This window comes from Prionailurus viverrinus, chromosome C2 (genome assembly GCF_022837055.1).
Source record: "Prionailurus viverrinus isolate Anna chromosome C2, UM_Priviv_1.0, whole genome shotgun sequence".
Taxonomy (NCBI): domain Eukaryota; kingdom Metazoa; phylum Chordata; class Mammalia; order Carnivora; family Felidae; genus Prionailurus; species Prionailurus viverrinus.
This window is the reverse complement of record NC_062569.1, coordinates 70,845,812-70,873,377: the sequence shown is the minus strand read 5'-3', so window position 1 is coordinate 70,873,377 and position 27,566 is coordinate 70,845,812. Positions and strand designations below refer to the sequence as shown.

The 27,566-nt window shown below is 37.4% G+C and overlaps 1 pseudogene; it reads right to left on the bottom strand.

Moving 5' to 3' along the window:
- LOC125174468 (inositol 1,4,5-triphosphate receptor associated 2-like) overlaps positions 1–27,566 on the bottom strand; it is an 89,303-nt pseudogene that overhangs the window by 12,638 nt on the left and 49,099 nt on the right.

Genomic DNA, 27,566 nt, shown 5'->3' with positions numbered 1-27,566 from the left:
TTCAAGAACTAGGTAGCTTAAGGGGTGCCTGATTGGCTCACACGGCTGAGCATCTGACTCTTGGTTTCTGCTCCGGTAATGATCCTGGGGTTGTGGGATGGAGGCTGGCATCAACTCTGCACTGGGTGTGGAGCCTGCTTGAGATTCTCACTCTCTCCCACTGTCCCTCTCCTCTGCTCATGCTTTCTCTCTCTCTAAAATAAATAAAATGAAAAAAAAAAAACCCAACAAGAATTAGATAACTTAAATGGTCTTCTATTTAAGATAACCTGTGCACAAAGAAAATTCTAAGTGAGATGGCTTCACTGATGAATTCTAACAAATGGTTATAGGCTACAAAACAGTTCTCTAGATAACTGAAGGAGGAATACTTCCAAATTTATGAGGCCAGTGCTACCCAAAGACATGACAAAAAAAGAAAACTACAATATTCAATATTCCTCATGAGCATAGGTGCAAAAAAACCCCCCTTGAGAATAAATAGCATATTTTGTGAGCAGAAAATATTCTCAAAGGAGATCTTGGTGTCTGGAGCAATTTTCCAACCTCAATCAGCTTGAAACCCCTAAGAGTCAAGGGAGGAGTTCAGACTTCGACTCCAAGTTCTATTTGCTAATTTTGTCTCTAATCTCATTTCCCCAAACAGATTGTAAATACTTTGTAAATACCACGAAATTGGAGATCATATCTTCTACTTAAGTTTTTTCCACTAGCATAGCAATTAGGTATTTAATTAATGTTTGTTCAGTAGTTTGAGAGACACAAATGTAGAAATCAATTGTATCTGTCCAACAGATAAATTGACTGCACACTGAGATTTTGATACTGAACTTAGTCTGACAGTTATCTTGGGCTCGCTAATGGCAGCTTCTCTCTCTCAATACATAAACCTTCCAGTGCAACCTTTTAATACATCTTCAAAACGCATAGAAATAAAATGTAGCAGAATAAATTTCACAAAGTAATACCAGCAGAATACCACCCAGATCCCCAAAATCCTCTTCTGTCCCCTTACAATTTAGTGCCAGGCCTCTAAGAATAACCAGTTTCCTGACTTTTAACACCTTAGGCTAATTTTGTCTGCTTTTGAAACTTTTATCAATAAAATCGTAACATATGCACTCTTTCGGGTCTAGCTTCTTTTCCTCTTCATCAGATTTACCCACGTTGTTATATATAATTATAGTTTGTTCATTCTCAATGCTGAATAGTATTTATTTGTTACATAAATACTATTTATCTAGTCTACTATTGTTATATAGTTGGGTAGCTTCCAATTTGGAGATATTATGAACAGTGTCATTATAAACACTTGTACATGTCTTGTGGGGTATATATTGATATATTTATATACGGTTTAATTAAAATTTTTTTAAAAATATAATTTATTGTAAAGTTAGCTATCATACAGTATATATAGTGTGCTCTTGGTTTTGAGGGTAGATTCCTGTGATTCGTCACTTAGATACAACACTTGGTGCTCATCCCTACAAGTGCCCTTCTCGATGCCTATCACCCATTTTCAAAAGTTTATTTATTTTGAGGTGTGTGTGTTGTGTGTGTGGGGGGGGGAGAAGCAGAGAGAGAGAGAATCCCAAGCAGGGTCTGCACTGTCAGCACAGGGCTCAATCTCAACGTAGGGCTCAATCCCACGATAGTGAGATCATGACCTGAGCCGAAATCAAGAGTCAGACACCTAACTGACTGAGTCACCCAGGTGTGCCAGTTTTTACTAAGGAGTAAAATAGCTGCATCAAAATATGCATATTCTTAGCTTTAGTAGATATGGCCAGGCATTTTTCCAGTTTATCGTTCTAAGGGCAGCGTACGAGAGTTCCAGTTGCTCTACGTTGTCCTCAGTACTTGAAATCGTTACATTGTTAAATTTTAGCTGTTTTGGTATGTGTAGTGGTAGTTGGTTTGTGATTTAAATTCCGACATTCTTGATGATTAATGAAGCGGAGCACCTTTCTTTAGTATTTTTGGCCAAATGGTATGTTACTTTGTGAAGCACTTGTTCATATCTTTTATTAATTTGTTTTCAATTGGATTATATCATGTATTCTTCTTGATTTGTAGAAGTTCTTTGTATATTCTAGTTATAAATCTTTGTTGGATACATTGCAAATATTTTCTCTCACTTTGTGGGTTACCTTTTCTCAATGGTATCTATTTACAAGACTACTAAAACTTTCCACAGTCTTTTAAACTTTCTGTTTAGGTTTTAGTATCCTGATTGCTACTCTTCCAGAAATTGGTAACTGTTGTGAGATAAAACCAGCAGTAAGCCTGAGGCTCCTCCTGTATCTATCAAAAGCTTAGTTTTTTTCTTTCTCTGTCCTCCATTAGCATCCCTTTCTGGGATCTAAATTTAAATTCTCATCCTTATGCACATTCACAGAAGTTACAATGAACCTTGGATAAAAGTGATTGCAGAAATTTGTTCACTTTTGCTACATTCCTTCTCTCTGAAGTATGGCCCTTCCAATTCTCTGATTAACATGTTTTATCTTGGTTTTCCTTTTTGTTCTCAGTGGCAGCATTGGTCTGCCAAAATCCACTCCTTCCCATTTATTTTTTAAGCAGCAATCTACCACAGTATATTTTGGATTGATAGATACTGATAATTTATCAACTACCAATCAATCAAGAAACATCAGCTAAGTGGGAGGCCTGGGTGGCTCAATCAATTAAGCATCCGACTCTTGATTAGGGCTCCTGTCATGTTCTTATGGTTCATGAGTTTGAGCTTTGTGTCAGGCTCTGTGCTGTCAGCCTGCTTGGGATTCTCTCTCTCCCACTCCCCTGCTCATTCTCTCTCTCTCTCTCTCTCTCTCTCTCTCTCTCTCTCTCTCGATTTTTAAAAAACTTAAAATTAAAAACAGACATGTCAATTAAGAAATATTTTATGTAAAATGGACTTGCAGATATTACTCTTCTTGAGGCTGACACATTTTGGGGTAAGTGGGCATCGGGAGACCTGAAGAGGAAGACTCTTGAGAGAGGAAGACCTCATCTTTATTTGCTTTTGGGAACTGAACCCTTCTTAGAAGCACTGGGAAACTAGAGTGGAGCTGATTGCCCTAATCACATGGGAGAAGTGAAACAGAAACAGATTTAAGGGTGTTTAAACACATTAGTAGTGATTTTTCTCGTGCATGACTAGCTTTGTTGCCAATTCAAGTAATGTAACTAAATCATGGCTTTGGGACTTTTCTCAGAAAACCACGGAAAGAAACTGAAAAATTACTTGGCACATTGCACATAGAAAATTGCGATTTGTTCTGAAATGAATTTCTGACCTAGATTGCCAGCCTGATTCCTGTATTTATGCCAAGGGTGGAGCTTGAACCTATGATGTCATAGCTATCTAGGGCTAAGGCGGACTCATACTGGCAAATCACATGGCTGATGCCTGTGGATAACAACATGAACAATCTCAGTCTTTTTAACTACATTGTCACTCTTACTGGTATTTTAACTTCTTATTTAGGTTTCAGCAATGTTTGTGTACAGTTACTTTTTTATCTAAACAACTGCCTCAACACAAAGCTGAAGTCTTAATAATATTTTAGTAATAGTTAAGCCCTCCCAGGGGATAGTTTTGGATTTTATTCTTGAGCCAAGAGATTTCCTAAAGATGATCTCAAATAATGTTTCAAAAACAGACACAGGTTTTTAAAGAAAATTCATATCCAAGTATCACTCACTATGATCGGGTACAAATAATGTGACACAAATAATAATAGTTAAATATGTAAGTGTGAGGTATGTGAGTGTAAATATGTAAGTTTTCTCTGATTCTAATTTTAAAAATAAGATTTATTGACTTTTTCTGATTATAAAGATAATGCTTTTCTGTGCAAAACTTTAAAGAAATGATTATTTATCATTTCACCCAGAGAAGTGTTAGTCTATGTAAAACCTTATATTTTTATATCCTATATATATATACACGTATATATATATATACACCCGTATATATATATATATGTATATATATACACATATATATACACATATACATATATGTGTATATATATATATATATACACACACACACACATACATGTTTTTATATATGTATATAGATTTTTAAACTGGATTTATATTATATATTATCTTTTATAAACTGAATTTTTTCATTTAACTATATATTTTGAGAAATTTCCCTTTCTATTACATTTTGTGTAAAATGTGATTTTAACAGGTGTATAGTGTAGCAAATGTATATGCTAGTACACTTTTGATGAACATATAAGTCGTTTGAAACTTTTTACCATGTTCTAAGAACATTCTTGTATATGAATCTTTCTGTACACATCTAATCATTCTGTTAGAATAATTTCTTACAAAAAGAAGTATAAGACAACAAATTCATAATTTTAAGGCTCTTGAATCATGGTATCAAATTACTTTTCAGGATAGAAGTGAGTGTATTAAAGCATATATTTCACTGAGAATTTGCCAGTACTGAAAATTGTGCATTTAATTATCTTTCCCAGCTTCACAGTTGGAAAAAAAAAAGAGTTATTTCTTTGTTCTTTTAGCATTATTTACCATTTGGCAAGACTGGGAATTTAGGTAACTGTTAATGTTCACTGGCCATTTGTGTAAGCTGTTCTTTATTGAATTGTCACTTTACATACTTTGCTTACAGTTATAATTGGCAGTTTTATTTTTCTTAAGATTAATGAGACCTCTTTTAATATAAAGATTGTTAGCCATATATCTGTCATGTATGTTCCAAAATATTTCTGTTTATAATTTGCCTATTAATTTTTCTGATGTAATAACATTTTTTTACTAGTCACATCATCCAAACCTATCATAGAAACAGAAACCATAGAAAGCTATTAAATTCTTTATGGTTTCTTCTTATAGTTTCTTTGCTATCGTTTCTTTGCTATTGTTGATTTTTCTGTAGCTTCCTCCTTTGTTTAAAAAGGTCTTACCGACTCCAAGATCAAATAGATGTTTATCTACATTTTCTTTTATTTCTTTTATTATTTAATATTTTTATATTTAGTTCTTCAATCCATTTAAAATGTGTATGAGGTATGATAATTATCTAATTTAACTTTTTCTAAATATATAATTTATTACACAGCTTTTATTAGCAAATTTTTATGTATAGCAGGTCATTAAAAGATGTTCTTTCTGGGGTGCCTGGGTGGCGCAGTCGGTTAAGCGTCCGACTTCAGCCAGGTCACGATCTCGCGGTCCGTGAGTCGAGCCCCGCGTCAGGCTCTGGGCTGATGGCTCAGAGCCTGGAGCCTGTTTCCGATTCTGTGTCTCCCTCTCTCTCTGCCCCTCCCCCATTCATGCTCTGTCTCTCTCTGTCCCAAAAATAAACGTTTGAAAAAAAAATTAAAAAAAAAAGATGTTCTTTTTGTTTGTGTTCTGCTTTTCACTATTGTACTGTTTCACTTATTGCTTAAAATGTGTTTAGACAGGTAGCAGGCTACGCCAATTCTCTCTTCACTATTATTCTGTTTTCAAAATGTGTTGAATGTTTCCATGCATTTTTCCTCCATATTAATTTAAAGATAATGTTTTAAAGTATAGAAATAATCCCACACAGCTTTTCAAAAACATGAGTAAGCTTCTGGTGAGCTCTTCTATCTGAAAAAGAAAAAGTAATAGGTAAAAACAAAAACAAGATAAATAACCATATAGAGTAAACTATTTTTGGTGTTAAAAACGAATAAAAATTGCATTTGCTTGAATATGAGAAAGTTTTCTCTGGAAGGACACATAAACACTTCTTAGTTTCAGGATTGGAAGACAGGGATGACTGGGAAGTTTACTTTTCATTAAACATTCTTCTGTACTTTCAAATTTGATATTATGCTGAAGAAAACAAATTCAAAATTTTCAGTCATCAAGTAACAGCCTTGTAGGTGGTTTTAAAATTATTTTGAGGTTTACACATTGAAAGAATTAAAGCTGCAAGGTTAAAGCGCTTGCCCCAAACCATGTGACTAGTGAATGATGTGGCCAGGACTCTCTGAATGGATGCCAGAGCATTCCATGCATAGTTCACTCAAGGATGGAGGCAAACAGAGAACCCACAAGCAACCGTAGTCCAGGAAACCCTTTTTTTTTCTTATGCTTCCTAGTTTTTGCTTGAGTCATCTTAGACATAAAATTTTTAGTTTATCATTCAGTTTCTGAAGGTAACTTGTATCTTTAAAAAGTGAGGATAGGAAGTTAGTTTGAAGAGGAGCAGGAGAGTTGAAGAGACCCAGTGTAAAGAAGGTAAATGCCTGAGAACACAGAGGGATATAACCCATGAAAAGTTCTGTAGTGCCCTGAACTGTTGATGTGAAGTGGTTTGTAATGGTGGTATATAGGAAGTGTCACCTTACACATATAAGCAACTATGTTTCTGCTGAGTACCAAGTAGGAAGAGTGTCTCAACAAAGGGCATTAGTGCTTCCTATCTTGATAGCACAGGAAAAAATGGAGTCCCCTATACAGAACACTGAGAAATCAAGCATCCCACTCAGATAAGAGGGGCAAGGCTGACAATTCACACATTGCATTTGGAGAAAAGCAATGTTTTTCATAGTGGTAGACTTGACCACTCCGTATTTAAGAGCCTCTTATTGTTTGCCTCCCTCTCTGTTTTTATCTCACTTTTCCTTCCCTTCCCCTATGTTCATCTGTTTTATTTATTGTTTTAAAAAATTATTTATTTATTTAGAGAGAGAGCACATGCAAGGGGCAGAGAGAGAGGGAGACAGAGAATCCCAAGCAGGCTCCACACTGTAAGTGCAGAGCCCAATGTGGGGATGATCTCAGGAACCATGAGATCATGACATGAACTGAAATCAAGAGTTGGATGCTTCAGCGTGCCTGGGTGGCTCAGTTGGTTGAGCGTCTGACTTTGGCTCAGGTCATGATCTCACAGCTTGTGAGTTCGAGCCCCGCATCGGGCTCTGTGCTGACAGCTTGGAGCCTGGAGCCTGCTTTAGATTCTGTGTCTCCCTCTCTCTCTGCCCCTCCCCTGCTCATGCTCTGTCTCTCTCTCTCAAAAATAAATAAACATTAAAAAAAAAGAGTTGGATGCTTAACAAACTGAGCCACCAAAGCACCCCTCATCTGTTGTGTTTCTTAAATTCCACATATGAGCGAAATCATATGGTATTTGTCTTTCTCTGACTTATTTCACTTAGCATAATACATTCTTGTTCCATCCACATTGTTGCAAATGGTAAGATTTCATTCTTTTTGATCAAGTAATATTCCAGTGTGTGTGTGTGTGTGTGTGTGTGTGTGTGTGTGTGTGTGTGTGTGTATCACATCTTCTTTATCCATTCATCAGAGAACAAACTAAGGGTTTCTGGCAGAGAGGTGGGTGGGGGGATGGGCTAAGTGGGTGATGGGTACTAAGGAGGGTACTTGATGGGATGAGCACTGGCTGTTATGTGTAAGTGATGGATCACTAAATTATAAACCATTAAAAAAAAATAAAGAAAAAAGGGAATGAGGCTGAAAAGTGAAACTGGGCTTGGCCAAAGTCATATAGCTAGGATGTAGTCAAAAACACAGTCGTCTGCATCCTGACTACACATTCTGTGCTTTTTCCACAAGACTACAACTGTGGTATCAAATACAGCTACACATGACAATGTGTTTAGTTCATGGCTCATCCTCAGGGATAAAAGTAAACTAGGGTCCATGATAGTTGGCATAACTAAAGATAGACCCAAGTGATATTAAAATATGAGTTCGCTTGGGGTGCCTGGGTGGCTCAGTAGGTTGAGCATCCTACTTCAGCTCAGGTCATGGTTTCACAGCTCATGAGTTCGAGTCCCATGTCGGGCTCTGTGCTGACAGCTCAGAGCTTGGAGCCTGCTTCAGATTCTGTGTCTCCCTCTCTCTCTGCCCCTAACCCACTCGCATTCTGTCTCTGTGTCTCTCATAATTAAATAAACATTAAAAAAATTAAAAAAAAATAAAATGAGTTCACTAAAAATGGCAACATTCAGTGCCCCTAACATATGTTCACATAAATTATCTGAATAACAGCAATCTTGTGAGATACATAGGGCAATACTGAAGCCACCAGCCACATGTGGCTACTGAGTACTTGAAATGTGGCAAGCCCAAATTGAGTTGTGCTGTAAGTATAAAATACTGAGTTTCAATGACATAGTATGAAAGACAATGTAAAATATCTTTATAAATTTTTATATTAACTGTAAAAAATTATTCTGAAATATATCCTTTGACTTTTGAAGTCAGATAAAACTGGGCTTTACTTCAGCCCCAAATCTTAACTGTTTAACCTTCAATGAAGGACCTGTTCTTTCATAACTTTGGGGCAAGGCAAGATCACCAAGCCTTTGTTTTTTCTTATGTCAAATATTTATTACAATACTTCCAACATTCACCCATTCATTCAACAAATTACATATCAGGCACTGTTCTAGTCACTGGGGATACCGTGGTAAATAAGAAAGAAATATTCCTGCCTCCATGGATTTTATGTTTCAATAGGGGAAAACGAAATGAAATAAAAATGATGCCGTGTTTGCTAGGACATTTAGCACAGTAAACCCTGAATAATGGATATTATTCACATTACATTTATTATAAAATTATATATGTATACTATAGCATTATAGATGATTTTGATTATTTTAGCAAGTACCTGAGCAAGATTCACGTCTGAATTTTAAAGCACTTGGCACAAGGCCTGGCAGAGCAGCAGACATGTGGCGCCCACAAAGTTGGAATAAGACAGGAGCAGACCTCAGCCCTTCAATCTCACTGGTAAAAAAAAAAAAAAAACAAAACCTTCACTGGTCCTTAGCAAAGAGTTCTACAAGCTCAGAACCAGCCTAATATTCTTTAGTTGTCAAGTTTTATGTGTTATAAACTATGCCTAGTTCTCATATTGCAAGATTTAGCTCTTGGCAATGAATTTTACCATTTTTACAAAGTACTAAGTCGAAGAAACCTTTTAATCTGGTTCTGTATAGATATCTATATTGGGAGGATACAATTCTGTACTCTGAGTAGAAAAATAAAAGCCACCTGGGTGGCTCAGTTGGTTGAGCCTCTGACTTTGGCTCAGGTCAAGATCTCATGGTTTATGAGTTCGAGCCCAGCATCAGGCTCTGTGTTGACGGCTCCGAGGCTGGAGCCTGCTTCAGATTCTGTGTCTCCCTCTTCTCTCTGCCCCTTCCCCACTCATGCTCTGTCTCTCTGTCTCTCAAAAATGAATAAACATTAAAGAAAATAAAAAAAATAAAAATGAAAGCAGCATTCCCTCTCTCTCTCTCTCTCTCTCTCTCTTTTAATGTTTATTTATATTTGACAGAGAGAGAGAGAGACAGAGCATGAGACAGTGCATGAGCAGGGGAGGGGCAGAGAGAGAGGGATACACAGAATCCGAGGCAGGCTCCAGGCTCTGTCTGAGCTGTAAGCACAGAGCCTGATGCAGGGCTCAAACTCACAAACTGCGAGATCATGACCTGAGCCGAACCAACTGAGCCACCCAGGCGCCCCACAGTATTCCCTCTTCAGAGGGCTACATACTTCCCCGGTAGTTAGAAAATTCTAGTTTGATGAGCTTAAGAAAATGTACCTCTTTCAAAAGAAATTATACCTCTCTCTCACCTTTATTATTCATTTAACATTTATTAAGCAAGTCTTTGACATTGCTCAGAAGTGAATAAGGAAAAGGTGAGGCAGGATATGGAATTTATTCTGATTTTGTGAAGGGTTTTGATTTTATCCCTTAAGGGTTTTTGAGGTGAAATTCATTACAAAGTGTTGAAGTATGAAGCGCAGACCTTCATCACTGAATATCACAAATCACTTAAAACTATTTGGGGAATCCATTGGGTTCTCTTCTTACATGAGAAAATGGTGTTTTTGAAGACCAGGTAGAGAAAGGTAAATTTTCCTAGATTAATTCTAGAATTACAGGGTCAACGTCAAATAGTCCAAGTATAACTAAGATAATTGTAGAGATAATGGGAGCGCAATGATGATATTTTGGAAGTGCAGACTACCAGGCCACAAGCACAAATAATTGTTTTCTTTTTTAGCAAAACCTTTTGGCTGCTCATTTCCATTTAAGAGGCTCAGACATATGGCATTACCCATTGCTCGGCGGGCATTTTCTTAATTGGAAAACATGTGTGCCCCTTTTAGAGTCACCAGGATACTCCGGAGAAATCATTTTAGCATCCATAGATGTTCACGTCTGTTCCTTTTTACCTGCATCAGAAGTTGTATGTTAAAACAAAGTCAGCCGCATTTGGTTGACAGCAATCACTATTTCTAGCTTGCTTAAGTGTTTGGGCTGAGAGTGAAGACAGGAAAAATCCCTAGAAAAGAGATAATGCTTTTAAAGTCTTCACTGTATCCATTTAGAGGGAAAGATGCATGGCAAGGTCAAAGAACCAGAAGACTCGTATTTATAGAGGATGCATTGGAAATCAGCAGACCTTTTCTCCCACTGTCTTTTTTTCCAGCTAGAAATAGATTCCAAAAGACGTTGTTGTCTCATATCCATGGCTTTGGGTTTTGGGGAAAGGCGCCTCTGAGGAAGGATTACTGCTGTTCAACAACCTCTTCTCCCTCATTCCCCAGCAGCCTCTGGGAGGGATGTAGGGAAGAGAGTCCAGTGCTGGACTCAGGGACATCTTTGCGAGGTAGTAACCCAGTTTATGCATCCTGTTTCCTAACCTTATACCATTGTTCTCCAGGAGAATTGCATGCCAGGGAACAGATGTTATAGCTTTTCTCTCCTAGCATAACCATAGGAGAGTTAATCCAAGCAGTTTGCTTTGCTTCATGAAGTACGAGGTTAAAGACTAAAGGTCCTATAGAACAGAGAAGATCTGTCACATCTCTTGCTCCATAGAACTGACATTTGCTCAAGTTCAATGTTTTTTGTTTTTTTTTTTTTACTAGTCTTTTGTACTCCCAATGGCTATCAGCCCAATACTACGGGACTTGAAGGTCCTGGTCATTCAGACATGCATTAAAGCTCCCATTTAAAGGCTCCAAAGCATGTTGCCTTAACTTTACACCTGTCTCCTTCTTTCCCGAATAGGTAGTGCCCATTGGTCTGTTGCAATACAATTCTGGACAACTGAGGCATAGACAGCAACTAGTCTAAAGAGATTGCTTAGGGAAATTGGCCATGCTGAGAGCAATGTGTAAGGGCTCTATCTGCCAGTCTAGCCATCTATGCAGTATTTCTTCTGTGAGAGGCACCAGGCAATTCTAGCAGAGCATGGGCTTTCCGGTCAGCCTACCTGGGTTTTGATCTTAATTCCACCTGCTAGTGCCTTTGTGACTTTGGACAAATATTTTCATCTCTCTGCGTTTCAGCTTCATTCGGTGAAATGGGTTAATAATATGTCTACATAGAAGAGTTGGGATAATTAAATGAGTTGATACATGAACAATGTTTGAAACAGTGTCTGGCACATAGTAAGTGTTGTAAGTTTCCTGTCATTATCAGTAGGGAGAAGTTCTTTATCTTCTCAAGTTTTACTGGCTCTGTGAACTCCCTTGAAATTGTATACAGAATCTAATGTGGCTGCTTATATATAAAATTTCTTGGCAGAGTGCTCATACTGTTCATCAAAGTCATCTCTGAAATGAAAATGTTTAAGAACCACTGTGCCACACTGTATAGGTCTCCAAACACTAAGAGTTAGTTTCTATCATTACTACATGATTTGGGTTCCTATAAATAACAAATCTTCAAGTAAAATAATCATTAAGAATCTATCTATAGGGTATGTGAAAGCTATTGGTAAGGTATGCTACGTTTTTTTTCTACAACTGCCTTTTCTGAATAAGAAATTATTATTTCTTATCCACAATTACAGGCAGAGGTTAGCTAGAAAGATCAATGGGCCAAATTAAATAATCAAAGAGAACATGCCATATTGAATAGCCCCCAAATTTGGGCATTTTTTTCCAGCCTTTCAGCTGCCCTGCATTAATGCAGTGACCCACTAGATGTCAATGTTTCCATGAGAATGAGTAAAGGCATTCTGTTGTCATCCTTAAAGCAAAGGATTAATTGATTGCTATAAAAAGTTAGATGAAATAAAATGTTCTCCTTGCTCTTCACACGAAGATAAGCTAATAACTTTGGACACAATTTTACTCCTCTGAATTCACCAAATGTCCAATTACATATCCTCTCTGCCTGGACCTTCAAAACAATATAAAATTGAATGAAGGCAATGAAAGAAGTCACAGGAGGATTTTGGCAGAGCACCATCCAGTTCAGAAACAAAGCAATTCAATATGTGTCTCCAAGACTTCTAAATGCAGTGACTTAGTAAGTAATGTTCTTCCTGTATCTCCCCTATGTTCTTTTTCTTTTAGCTTTGGGACATTAAAAAAAAGTCTCTTTAAGAAAACAATGTTTCAGCCATCTTTCTTCAAGTAGGCTTGCTTAATTGGACAAAGATGACCCTATTTGAATCATAAATCTGTGTGGAATAGTTCTGTGTTTTTAGATGTTCTATTTTTCCACCATTTGAGCACATTTTAGATGATGTGCCTCAACCATCAGACACAGATAATTAGCAGAGCCACAAAGAGCTATCTAAAGAGGCAAGGAAACATAATAGATGGGATATAGGAAAATTATATAAGCAGAAGTATCTAAATGAGTAAGGAGAATGCTGAAAGCATTAATTCAAGGAAAACACCAGCACAAGGGCTTCCTGGTATCCTGTCCTTGTGGTTTTATTCAGTACATGTTTTTTTCTCCAGGAGCAAGGAGCAAAGCAAATGTTACTTTATAGTGGTTCTGCTGCATGTGCGTTGAAACTTCCCCAATGTCAAATATCACCTGGGAATTTAAGATCTATCATGTTTACTAGAAAATTAAAACCAGGAAGTTTGTCAAATACATGCCTGAGTTAAACAGAAAGATTGATTAGGCTGGAAATGCTTTTCTAATCAAAACAGTAGGAAAAATGTGTTCCAGGGATTCAGCGTCCTAGGTTATTTTCAGAGCTGACAACCACAGAAAGCAGATGGCCTCAGAGGCTGTGCTGGACACTGGTTAGGAAACATAACACAAGGTTAACAGTGACATATGCTGTCATCTGTGAGGTACCAGAGTTCCAAGAAATATGCTAATTTCAGGGTCTTCTCTGAAATAGTGTTTCCTCTGTGCATTTTCTAAAAGTTAATGTAATCAAGGCTTAAAATGGCTCAGAGAAGGGAGCCATTTTATTTCCCTTGGAAGATCTCCAGGGAACTTCCCCAGAATCCAATCCCTTTACTCCATCTTTGACAGTTTCCTCTTCCAACGTCTTGAAAGTAAAAGTGATTATTTGTGAATAACTCTTTATCATTTTCAGCAAGACAGTATTTCAGTATAATAGTCTAAACATCCTAGAAATGTAATTCTTTATTTTAAAAGCAGTATAGATGGATTATTTATGTAAACCTAGGGTTTTAGACTTGAAAATATCCAGATTAATATTTATGGTGAGGTTTAGGGCTAGCAGTGGCTAGCAAAACTGTTCCCAAAGAAATCCCCTTTTTCTTCTTGCAACTTATCACTGATGTCTGAAATGGCCCCATTAGAGATTCACAAGAGAAATGCCTTTGCCATCAGAGGAGAAATCCCTTTATCAAATCACTATCATTAATGTCTTACTGTGAACTCATTTCTTTGCCTCTTTCTAATGTCATGGGTAAGATGGTAGAAACCAAGTGTGTAGGGTTCTTCCCAGAGAAGGTAGGTCAGGTGGATTGCCCTGGATAGTGATAGTATAAGGGAGCCCTGGAAGTGGGGGGTATGAGTTAAACAGAAGTATCCAAAATTAACAAGGATACCTGAAGTGTTAATAATAAAATCTTAGGAGAACATTATTTTTTAAAAGTTGATTCATTGTTTTTGAGAGAGAGGGAAAGAGAGAAAGAGAGAATGTGCACAAGCATAGGAGGGGCAGAGAGAAGGAAAGAGAATCCCAAGCAGACTCCACACTCAGTGAGGAACCCAATGTGGGGCTTGATCCTGTGACTATGAGATCATGACCCAAGCTGAAATCAAGATGCTTAATGGACTGAGCCACCCAGGTGCCCCAGGAGAACATGTTTTATCTCCTCTTTAATTTTGTATCAGAAGACACTGAGAACAGGGCATTGGTTCCTGAAAATTATGTAGCCAGTTTTACCTGAGAAGTGCCATTTTCTAGCGAGAAAAAGTAGAATTACAAGGGAGAGGTAATTAATGGAATTCTTGGTATGATGATATGTTGAGTTTAGTAAATCATTTTCCCTCCATTCCATGGGTGTTAGGAAAGACTGTTGCCTCTCTCCCTTTTTCCCAGCTGTGGATCCCTTATATAGGTACAGGGTTATCATGGTTTTAGAGGCAGCCACATGGTTTTCAAGAATTGTTTTACCACTATGTGCTGTTCACTTTGAGAATTTCCCTTAACCTTTCTAAACTTCAATTTTCTCCTCCTCACAATGGAAAACAAAACAAAACAAAACACCACCATAATCTGTCCAAACAAGTCATAGGGTGGTTTTAAGTTTAAAATGACAATTAAGTGTAAATGGATTGTGTGAACTGTGAGATGCTTTACATGATCCCTTGAGTGCAATTATTTGTATACATAGTGTAATTATTTCCTTTTAAAGTCTTTCTGGTCATGAAAACTAAAGTAATTGCAGGTAAAAATATGTCTAGTATGAACTCTGTTACAAAGCATGGAAATGTGTATAAGCAGATTAGAAGAAAGTTATACCTCTGAGAAAGGAAAACAAGAAATACTGTGGGATTTTATTGGACCCCTGACAGCGGCACAAACTTTACAATGTGATGTTAGCAGATAAGGGGGATGGAGTGAGATTGTCGGACTTGTGACAACATCCTTCTGATGTTTTCTTTGGAGATGAAAGAGATAAGGTAATTTTTAAAAAGCATGTCCTAAATGCTGACTTGGCTTGTGACCCTTTCCAAACATTTGTGATCACTCATTTTGATGGCCTTTCTGATGTGACTAAACCTTATGAGTTATTTTTATTAAGATCTTGCAAGGTTGCCAGATAACTAATTACAGTGGAAAACAGCCAAGAAGCAGGGCCCAGAGTAGTGCACAGTGTGGATTGTCTCCCTCGCCTGTTAGTTATCAACTTCCCTAATCATTCTAACAACCTCCTTTTAAAACTGAACACACCTATTTCTGTGTATTCTTCTTTTATTTTGTCTGTGTCATGTATGTGTTTGTAAATTGCTTGCGTCTTATCTCCTCCTCAACACAGCCTGTACTTTTTGTTATCTTTGAGACTATCTTCAGGGTCCAATGTACTTAGACACATGGGTCTTGCTCTGATGTATATCCTTGCACCTTCATGGAAAGGAAGATGGAGTCTAGATTCAACCGCGCTCCTTAGTAATTGTACAAATTTTATAATTATCTTTACAAAATTGGATCTTGATCTTCTTATGAAGACCCAAAAGAAAAGAGGAAGCTTAGCTTATTCCTTCACATTAATTCATTCATGAAACACTGTTGAGTGCATGTTGCCTTCCAAGGCTCTGTATAGGGACTGGACTTACCTGACAGATTTGACAAGAATTCTGTCTTTGAAGACTAGAATAAAGATTTCAGAGAAAGAGAAACTCAGAGAAGGAGAATTTCAACTGGGTGAAATTTATCTTTCACAGAAAGATAAACCCTAGGTGCTGAGCTTTAAGATTCAGATATATTTGTACCTCACTTGTTTCTTTTATCCTGACCCTCTTTGAAAGAGGACATCTCAAAGACATTCCATTTTGTCCTCACACTTTGTTTTCCCATTGTGAAACTCATTATCAATAATAGGATAGTTCAGATTATTGGGTATCTTAGGTGTCTCCTTACCCTTAAACTTGGCTTTACTGAAGTTTCTTCATAATGGTAGGATATAGAAGGAGCATTCTTGGGCCAGCTAGTAAGGCAGCACTAAGAAACAGGGCTCTGTCATCAAAGAATACACAGGATGATTAAGGGAATTGGGGATTTGACAGAGGTGATAAAAGAGAAGATTAATGAGAAGAGGAGAGGCACTGAATGTATAAAAATTCTCATTACCAGTGTACAAGTAGACTCAAGTGAAGTAAAGCAGAGATTAGAAGTGAAGGAAGGGGGTCAGTCATTAACCCAAATCCTAGGTACCAAGATATTTTATGGATACTGTGGGAAGGTGAATAAACTTTTTGTCACTGTTCCTCACTAAACTTTCCTCCAATCCCCCAAGTCCCTCCTCCAGTGACAGCTGAAAATAATTCTTGGCTAAGAATTATATCTGAATGTAAAGCATTAAGGGACTGCTATTGTAAAATCTTAAGGGATGGTGCGTTAAACAAGGAACTGCAGAAGTCATCTGGATGGCTCTAATTGCTGATTATTTAGATGGGGAAATGGATCTGTGTTCTTAACGTGCCCTTTAAATGGTCCTGAGTGTTGGCAGACGTAATGGTAGAGGTATTCCTCCTCTATCTGCACATGTGGTTGAACTGGTTTGTTGGTCCAGATGCTAGTATCATTCTGCTGGCTCTTCATCTGATTGTTGTGGCTCAGGGTGGACACTGGTTAGCACACTAATTATACCATTAATTCCAGATTAAGATAGATAGAGGATAGACAGGAGAGGAAAGGAGAAGAAAAAGAAAAGAAGTTCTCAGCAACACATCAAACGGAAGAATATCTGGAATTTGTGAGGCAAATGAGACATCTATATATAGATAAGGCTAGGGCATAAAATGACTAATCTTACCTAAGGATGAAACTCAATATTCGTGAATAAATATACTAGTATATATAGAAGCAGAAATATACCAATTTATCTAGAAACAAATTCATTACAGTATCTTTTAAAACAGGAGATTGTTGGAAAGCACATACATATCTTCCATGAAAATAACGTATAACTACATTATAATCCTTAATGGATGCTATTTCATTTTATGCTTTTACGTGTGTCTAAGATTTTTTCCTTAGGATAAACTTCTTAAAAGAGAAGTACTGTGTCAAAGGATATACACATATTAATTGATTCAATATATTTTGTAATCTGCATGCCAGGAATGCCTTGAAACATTTAAATTGATGGTTTGAGTGATGTTTGAATAATTTATATCCCCACCAGCAGAGTATGAAGGTCTTATTTCTTCATCTTTTAGACATTAGGTATTTTTCCCTTCCAGCCTAATAGGTAAATGTTGAATTTTCTTGGTCTTATCATTTTTATTTCTTTGATTATTAATGGCTCTGGCCATTACTGGCTCGCTGGCCATTTTTATTTCTCTTTACAGGTTACTTCTTCATGTCCTAAAGCCATTTTAGGATATGCTTTTTTGTCTTTTTCATGTTCTTTTTAAGAAGTATTTATGTATTCACATCATATGTGTTGCAAATACCTTTTTAAAAAATTTTTAATGTTTTTAATTTAGTTTTTGGAGAGAGAGAGAGAGAGAGACAGAGCACGAGCAGGGGAGGAACAGAGAGAGAGGGGGAGACACAGAATCTGAAACAGGCTCCAGATGTGGGGCTTGAACCCACAAACTGCAAGATCATGACCTGAGCCGAAGTCAGATACTCAACTGACTGAGTCCCCGAATTTATTAGTCTTTTATTTTCATTTCTGCTATTGGTGTCATGCCTAGAAAGATTTTTCCACCTTGATGGCATTTAAAGTAAACACATATTTTCTCCTACTATCAGTATGGCTTACTCTTCATATATGATTCTTTCAACCTGATGACATTTATAATGGTAAAAAAAAAAAAAAGTTGGAATCTAACTTTTTCTCTCCAAATGTTAGTCAGTTTTCCCAATACCACTCATTGGGATATCTTCTTTATTACATTCTAGGTTTTTCTGTGTGCTTCTGTTTCAGACTTGTCTGTTCTTACACTTATTACCACAGCGTTCAGATATTATAATTCTAAACTACACTAATATATGATAGATATTATCCCCACCCTATCACTCATTTTTATGTGTTTTACAGTAATTTTTATCCAATTACAGGAAGAAACTAAGATGTCAGAAAATAAAAATCTAAAGGTCCTAGTGTTAAAGAACTATCTCTTGTCAGAAGGAGAAGATGAAGTATCAGAGATTTTTTGGATGATTTCAAAAAGAATAAAGCTTATCTAGCAGAGGAATCCAATTCTGATTCAACTTCAGATTCTCTAGACTGTTGATCCAGTTAATCCTGTAACAACTGCCACTTCAACAGATTTGGAAGGCAATTTGATAGCCTCTATAAAGCTGCCTTGTAATACCCAGGACCAAAATAACTACGGCTGGCAAGATATTCAATTAAAATAGGTAGCATTGATACAAATGATGCAGTCAGACATAAGGTACTCAACCTTATATTTTATGATCAACCAGTGGTAGTGAACTATTTCCATTTAAAAAAGCAATGTACCTCTAGTGACCATATGGTACCTGATATTGAAGGAAGCCCAGGCCTGTACTTGGGGATCTGCCATCGATGCCCTTGCTATTGGATCAGAGTAAAATCTTTGGCACAGGTTGGAGAAATGGACTTTAAAAAAAATATCTGAGACCAAGACTCTACTAGGAGCTTAAGGAACTAAAGAGACCTATCACCCTAATCCCAAAGGTGGGCATATTTATTGCTTACTATGGATTCACCTTCTCATAACCTTACTATTAAAAACAATTCCAAGTATAGATAACATAGCCTAATTTTAAAGTTATAAAATGCTAACTTTAGGAGTTTTCAATATAAAAGCAGTCAATAAGATCGATTCTTCTGAAACCACGGTCTTCACTACCTCAGATTAATAGATTCAATCTAACTTTATACAAGAGCTGAAGACCTTTAGGAGAACTCTAACCAACTCTAATCGGTCATTCAGTCTCTATTTGAATATTTGCAGAGTCAGGAAACTCATATTTTTCTAAGGTAGCCCATTCTCTGCTCCTTAGTTTTATTAGATCAAAATAGCTTTTCCTATAACTTCTGCGATTCTATTTTCTGGAGACCCAACAACACATACCTACCCTCTCTTTGATAAGTTAGCTCTTTAAATGTTTGAAAGGACTAAATGTCTGCAGGATCTCCAGGCTGCCCCTGGTCCTCCTGTGGTGCTATTCTCTGAACTTGCATGTTTCCTCTCTGATGTATCAGAATCTGGAGCTCCAGATCAAATGAAAATTCTGAGTCAGAGTCAATCAACATAGAGTATAGTGAAATGAATCATTTTAAAAATCGGATATATTTCTCTTTGTATCCCCAGTGTGTAGCACAGAGCTCAACAAGTATATAATAGGTGCTTATTAAATATTTGAATGTCTAAATGAATCAATGGGACACTTTAGATCCTTTTCATGATCATTTTAACAAAAAATAGGTTGTGTTTTCTGAACAGAATGCAATTCTTATGCACATATGCCCATATTCCTTGAAATGTGTAGAGAAAAATCGTACTAGAACAGGTTAAATAAATTTAACCTGCTTCGATTTTGCTTAGGTAGCTTCAAGTGTTACAGATTTGATTTGATTTTTATTCTGTTTATAGTTCTAGGACGCAGAGCAGAGGTTTGGTTCGTGGCAGCTCCACGTATCTCATAAAGGATCATTTCATGTGGAAAGTTCCTGTAATGTCCCAGTGCACAGACATTGGTCTTTTTAAATGTGCTGGTGCTAGAGGATGTGCGCCTCTTTGTTTCATGACCTGGCAGTTTGTTTCTCAGCTGCACGTTGCTTTTGTTAGTGTTTCTGCTATTGCCAGAGGCGTATCTGTTGAACCTGGCATCTGTTAGTGTACTTTCTCCAAAACCGAAAGCTAATTTAGGCTTTGTAGTGTATGAAGTCCTGCTAGTTCTTGCCATTTCTGATTTTTATTTTGGCCCCAAATTGTCACTGTAATGAGGCCATTTTTAAATTTTTTTTCCCTCAAATGATTTATTTTTCCTAGTGAGTTTTTTTTTCCTCCTGGAATCTGACCTTGTACATTTGTGCTTGAGTTTTATTAGGAGTGCTTTCTATTAATACTCCGTGACTTCTCCCATTCTCCTCTGCCCTTTTTCCCACCTCAGCTTCTTGCTCTAATTTTTGTATAAGGTTTCCTTTGTCCAAAACTGAGAATTGGATCTCTACCTTACACTGTCTCATAACTACCCAAGTAGCATATTGTGGACTGTTCCAGGGTAGGATGAGACCCTTCCCTAGGAAGTGAAGAAGAATTAGCTGCAATATAAAGGAACAATGATAGTTTCAAAATGTCTATAGGGAGAAGTTTGGGGGTGATAATCTGGTTGAAAGAATTGGAGGAAGAGTATGTCTGGACGGTTGTGTTGAAGCTGTGTTTGCATTAAAGCAAACTTTCTACTTAGAACTGATTGTATCTTTATTGAGGCGAGGACATGATCAGAATTACCTTAGCTAGCCCTCTGCACCACTCCTATGCCTTCACTTGGTATTAAATGGTCTGGGAGAGAACCCTCTTAAATGCTTGCCACCTCCCTTCCATTTATTCCTTCTCCAGGATCTGCTTTCCTCCAGTTTTATGACAAAGCTGGGAAGGACAAAGACAGCTCATTGATGGAATGGAGAATTCAGGAATCTAGTTTCCACCTCAGCTCCATATTTTCAAGATTCAAGCCTGCCTTCCCCAATTCCTTTAGCCTGGCTTCCTACTCTCACTCTCCTTTGGACGGGTGCTCCTGGGCATGCGGTGTGGTAAGAGAGAAATCATGTTGGCCCAAGTTGATGCCCACATTGGGATTCTAGCTGTGGCATCTATGAATGTGAGGCAACTGGGCAAGTTATTTGGCATCCTTGAGCTTCAGGTAACTTAATTAGAGAAAGGGGGATAAATAAAAAAAAACCTACATTTTAATTTTATTGGTGAGTGGGAAGATTGAACCAGGTTTTGTGTACTATTTGTATTAGAAATGTTGAACAAACACTATCTCTCCTCTTTCCCCAAGGAAACAGTAGAAATTATGTAGCAATGTGAGAAATATAAAGAACATTCTCCCCTCTCTAGTTGCATTTAATTCAGTTCCATTCAATATACTCTTTAACTGGGTTGATATAGCTAATGGAAAAGTGGTGTGTGGAGAGGGATCCAGACTTATAGATGGTGGTTCCTTAGCATTAACTTGACATAAAGGATTGTACGTTCAAAATTCAATAAAAACATTTCATAATAATACAATTAATAATTTGTAAGTAAACTGCTTGCTAGGAAGTACATTCTGTGATGGAGTTTTGTGTGGTGTGCATGCATGTGTGTGTTGTATCCATTCAGGGGACATCATTTCTTCTACCCAAATTGTGCGCACACGTGTGTGTGTGTGTGTGTGTGTGTGTGTGTGTGTGTGTATTTCTATGTTTTTTTCTCTATATAAAGACCTGATGACTTATTATCTCACAGGTGTGCACATAGGTGGTAATACATGAGTACACTGAGTAATATGATAGGCTGTATTCAGGCATATGCTACTCTAAAGAAGGGCCAGGACCTTAGCAAGATGAGCTTTCCTCTAGCTGAATGTCTGGTTTTGAATTCCATCTCCACCACTAATGTTCTATCTGACCTGATAAATTATCTTCCTGAGTTCACTTTCTTGACTGTAAAGTAAGAGATTTTTAATTTTCCAAGTATCTACCTTGTAGAGTTTGGGACACATTTCAAATAATATAGCTGAAAGAGATTTGTAAATAAGAGTGCTATACATGTGCTACTTTTATTAATTAAGGTTGGGGTGGGGATCTTCTTGTGTGATAAGCCAGCATTACGTTCCCAAAGGCAGAGACCATGATGGCCCTATTGGGGAATCAAAAGTTGATGTCCTGTAGGTACTTGTCCTGGAAGCCAGAGGGAGAACATCTTCTCCCTATTGAAAATTTTCCCTTCCATTTACTTCCATACTTACATAGTGAATGCAATAGTGATAGCAGAAACACTACCAGAAATAGGAAGCTTCCTTAAAAAGCCCTCAAGGTCACTCATTAGTATCTTATCACATGGAATAAGATTTTTTAAATGTGTTTATTTTAACACATCTTAATTGAAGCATGCTACACTTCTTTTGTGTGTGAGTCATCTGAAATCTTGCACTGACCTCTAGAAGCAGACACATACAAGGATATGAAAAGTGATGTTTCAAGTAGGAGGAAAATGTCATTCTGATGTTTTCTTTTTCTTTATGTAAATATGGTTATTCTGTAGAAGAAGTACTTCCCACCTTTACCTTGTCAGAATGGGGCTCTGTGAGTTTTCATGTAAAAGAGTAGATTAGTAAACTGGAACTCAAAGTGACATTGATAATATTAATATAGATGGCATTTATTAGAGTGTGTGTGGGGAAAAAGTAGCTTTACATATGCATTAAGTGATTTATTATTTTTTTTAAATTTTAACCTTTGTTTATTTTTGAGATAGAAAGAGACAGAGCAGGAGTGGGTTGGGGGGTGGCGCGAGAGAGGGAGACACTGAATCTAAAGCAGGCTCCAGGCTCTGAGCTGTTAGCCCAGAGCACAACATGGTGTTTGAACCTATGAACCGTAAGATCATGACCTGAGCTGAAGTTGGATGCTCAACTAACTGAGCCACCCAGGTGCCCCATGCATTAAATGATTCTAAAAGAAACTTCCATTTGGATGAATTTACTTCTCTCAAATATAGGTATGTTAGATTGAGAAATATTTGCATTTATTGGAGTTGAAGATTTGCTATTTTTACTATGTACAAGTTGAATGTTTTACTTTTTCTCAAAATATGTGAAAGAAGAGTTCCCATCATGACTGAGTGCAGGTGGCCGAGGAACTTGGATATGATCAGGGATACAAGATGGGTTCATTGATCTGTAGGGACCAGGTCTGGGAAGCACTGAATGAACAGATGGTCATGAGGAATCTTCTCGCATGAGGTGACAGACAAAACTGTAGTTGCATTCCAGAGGGGATGTCACATGCCAGAGAGATCTGTCTATGGGTTCAGAGGCAAGACACTAAACATGTTGCTGAGGGAACCCTTAACAATTTTGTCAAATGGTCCCTAGTCAGCTGTCTTCATAGAACTGGGTACACATCAGTGATGTTTACTCAGGGGCATCTTATATTTCAGCTAAATGAGGATGAGGTCTAGGAGAGGGGCCATAATGCTTCCAGGTGAAGTCCTCTCTGGGGAAAAATATGTACAAAATGAGAAATAATAGCACAAGAGGAGAAATGGGGGACATTAGATAATTTTTCCCTGAGCCAGCAGTTACCCCTTCCTTCTTTCTAGAAGACCAAATTATAATAATGAAGCTCATAGCCAAATTTGCTTTGGGGCTATAGAGTATAAACACCATGGAAAGATAGGTCCTCACTCCCCATAATGTGCAGATCTAGGATTTGTACAACATCACATTGTCTTCACTCTTATACGTAAATGGATAGATTCGTACATTAGGAGTTTAATAGAACATGAATATCCTCTGAGAGAAAGTCCTAGTTTCTTAAATGAGGCAGCTTTGGGTTAGTGCTATTTGTGGTATGCTACGGAGTCAGAAAAGTCACACCAACCTTTAAAAAGTGACAATATTTAGAATATATAAGATGATGGTAGATAAATAACAGCTTCTGTAATCAACAGATTTTTTGGGGGGATCAAGTTATCTATGTATAAAAATCTCCGTGCATAGAAAATACAATCGTGATATAGTATTATTTAGGTGAATTTGAATTGCTGTGCCACCATGCCCCACTAAATTAGAATCTAAAAGTGCATCTCCCCTAAGCTTCTAATTAATTTCCATAATGTATTCTACCTATAACACATTCTAAAACAAGTAGGATCTGTCTCATCCAATTTCCCCAAAGCCTTAAATGTTCTATGTAAAAATAAAAACTATTCTTCTGGGTTCCCCTGGGTTTACCTTTCAATCTTCATACTCTTTGTGTATTCAGGCAGTTTGATTAAGTCACCTGTGAGACTGACACCAGGGGTAGTTAAATCCAGTTTCTCTCTGCTCCACACAAACTGGTAGATGTTGCCACACCTAGCCAAGTGTGTAGGAATTTCAGGTGGTTTTCCTTTCCTTAAGTAGTCATGGCTCACTCACATGCTTCTTTGTGTCTTCTGGGATTAGAAACATATATCAATGTCTATCTAAATTAGATGAGCATGCCTGGTAGAATGTGCTGCAATGCTATGTGCTGCAACCCTGAGTGTCTGACATGTGACCTTCTAGTGGACCATATGGAGCCAGTGGACATGGAAGAAAATATAGGCAATAATAACTTGGCCAACTTGGGTTGAATATTTACTGTGTATAAGGCACTGTCCTTCCCACAGCAGATCTTATCAGCACCAATAAGAAGCTCAGGTGGTAGGTAGTGCTATGATTTCTATTTTACAAGTGAGAAATAGGAGGCTAGTTGATTTCAATGATTTTTTGTATGGCCAAGTTGCAAGGTGGGTATAGAACATCAATCATCTGGCTGCAGATCCATGTACTTAACCATCACCTATTTCAACTCTTTGTCCCTGTCCTTTAGACATTTAAATTTTTGATCCATTTTTCTAATAGCATCTCTTCTTAATATGCCTGTTTCACCTAATCCCTCAGAGAAAAGAAATCCAACCATTAAGACACTGGCTGTCTACCATTTCCTGGTATAAATAGCCCACTAGAGCATTACCAAAAACAAAGCTAAACAAAACAAAAAATGAGGCTGGACATTTTTAACCATGAACTGATCAAAGCAGATGCATTCTGTTTTTTAATATATATTTTTTTATCCTGAAGTTTCTTTTTCCAAAAGAATCTTCAGGAAGAGAGGTAAAGATACGCAATTTTAAACAAACAGAACAGTAAGGCATAAAGTTTTCTAGGCAGAAAGAATATTTTTAGGAAAACATTTTCTGTTTAATACATTAAATTCAGTTTGGATTCTGATGAATTATATCCAACATAATTTGCAATTAAGATACTTGAAAGTAATTAGCTATAATAATCATTGAGTATGAAGCAGTATAACATAATATTGCATATCATGGACTCCAGAGTCAGGAAACGCAGATTCACATCCTAGATTTGTCACTGTTTTGTGGCCTTGGATAATTCACTTAACCTGTCTAAGCCCTTGTTTATTCCTCAGTATAATGAAAATAATTATATATCTGCTTCAAAAGTTTGTAAAGTTCTAAGCTCAGTTCCTGTATTATATAGTAAGCAACCAGTAAGTAACCCATTATTACTTACTGTGATGCTTGGGGGATATTTAGAATAATGTTCAGGCATGAGTATTATAGTCATGTAGATATTAGTTGTTGCCATGAGTTTAGGTTTATTTCTTCAGGAGTTATTCATAAAGTGAAAACACAGGGGTGAGAATGAACCATTTAGGGTGGAACAATGAGGAGGAAATAGGCTGTGAGGAAGATTAAGGGATGGCTGGAGAAATAGAAAGAAAATTAGGCAAGAGGGAGTGTATTAGGGTATTGAAGAACCAAATATATATGAGGGTATTTATTATAGGAATTTATTATAGGCTCATGTGATTCTGGAGGCCAGAAAGCCTCATAATCTGCCCTCTGCAAGCTGAAAAACCAGGAAAGCTGGTGGTGTCATTCAATCTGAGCTCAAAGACCTGAGAAACTGGGGAGCCAATATCATGCTTCCGATTCCAAAGGCCCAAGAATCTCAGGGATGATGGTGTAAAATATGGGTTTGAGTCTGAAGGCTTGAAAATTAGAAATGCTGATGTCCAAGACCAGGATGAGACAAGCCAAAAGAACAAATTAGCCCTTCCTCTGCCTTTTTGTTCTATTCAGGCCCTCAGTCCTCAGTGGATTGGATGATGCCTGCCCTGGTGGATGAGGATGATCCTCTTTACTTAATCTGATTCAGAAGCTAATCTCATCTGGAAACACCCTGATAGACACACCCAGAAATCATGTTTTACCAGCTATCCCTTAGCCCAGTCAAGTTGACACACAAAATTAACCTTCCTGAGTCCACCCCTTATCAACTTGGCACCCACATAGGTCACCTTAAACCATACTTAATCTCCAAATAAAGATAATTAACAAGGTCATAATTCTGCCTAACACGAGACAACTATCCTGCATACAACTGAAAATGCACTAATCCTTTCCTCAGAAAGGAGGTAAAGTCCTTTAGTGGTGTTTACTCTTCTCCTGATATTCCATAACTTAAATACTTTGATGTAGAATTAACAATACTTAAATACTGATATAACATCAATACATCTTATGTTACATCATAAACAAAACAAAGACTGCTTTTATATATATCATATATAAATGTGTGTGTGTGTGATGTATTCAGAACAAAATAAGGAAGAAATATTAATGGCAACTATAGTTCTCAATTCTGTAACTGGTCAAATAGTCTTAGCTGGTGTTTTAACAACCTTTTTCTACCATCCATTCTGTCTGTATTCCCTTTGTCTTTAGCAAGCACCTTAACTAGTCACAGTTTTTCACCTGACAGGGTGATTCATATCTTAATTCATGAAGGGTCTGAATCATTAGTAGTCTTGCCTGGATTGAGTTATTGTAGGTTCTATTGACCTTAATCACAGGGCATGGTAATAACAAGAGATGGCCTGTATTCCAGACATACTCTTCTCTATTTCCATCGTGGAGTAGTAGTTCAATTTCTCCTGGGTAGTCAGGATCAGTCTCCCCAGCCAACACCACAGTTACCTTCTTTGCCATTGATCCAAAGCCCAGACTGGCTAGGTGGCATTTCAGTAGAATCATTATGTCCCTTGGTAGAACTATTACTTCCTCTGGAACTGACATCTGTACACCAGCAGAACATAAAGCAACAAACACAGGAAACAAAAATTTCACTGATTGGTTACCAGAGGTAATGGTGAATGGTGCCATTTCCATTTCTACTTCTTGATTCCCGGACCCCTGAATCCTGGCTATTGGAGAATCCACACCACATATTGGATGCTGATTCAAAGTATAAAGAGCCTCTGGAGAACCTTTCTCCAGCTCTGCAAGGAACTGCCATCTAGCTGGCCCTATAACTGAGTCTTCAAAAGGTCATTTCACCATTCTATGAAGTCAACTGTTTCAGGGTGATGGAGAGCATAGTAAGACCAGTGAATTCCATGATCATGGTCCCATTTGCCTCACTTCTTTTATGTGAAGTGAGTTCCTTGATCAGAAGCAGTGCTGTGTGGAATACTTAAAAGAAAATGAGTTTTACCCACCAAAGGAATTGCAGTCACCTAGTCAGGTGAGGAAAAATATGCCCATTGACTTTGACAATTATATATGTCATGGGCAATTTACAACTTTATAGTAGGTAGAAGTGACCTTCCAAGTGTGAATGACAAGTGTGCCACTTAAGAGGGAAAAAGGTTGGTAGCTAAAGGGATCAAAGAAAGGGTTTTCTGTTGTTGCTCTAAGTTGTTTTTGTTCTTCAGGTAAAAAAAAAAAAAGGCATGTGTTGAATGCCAAAGGGCCAGTACTGGTAAGAGAATGGTTTAAAATATAAATGAGAAGGTGAGTCACAATCCCTTGAAGGGAATGAAGGGCTAGG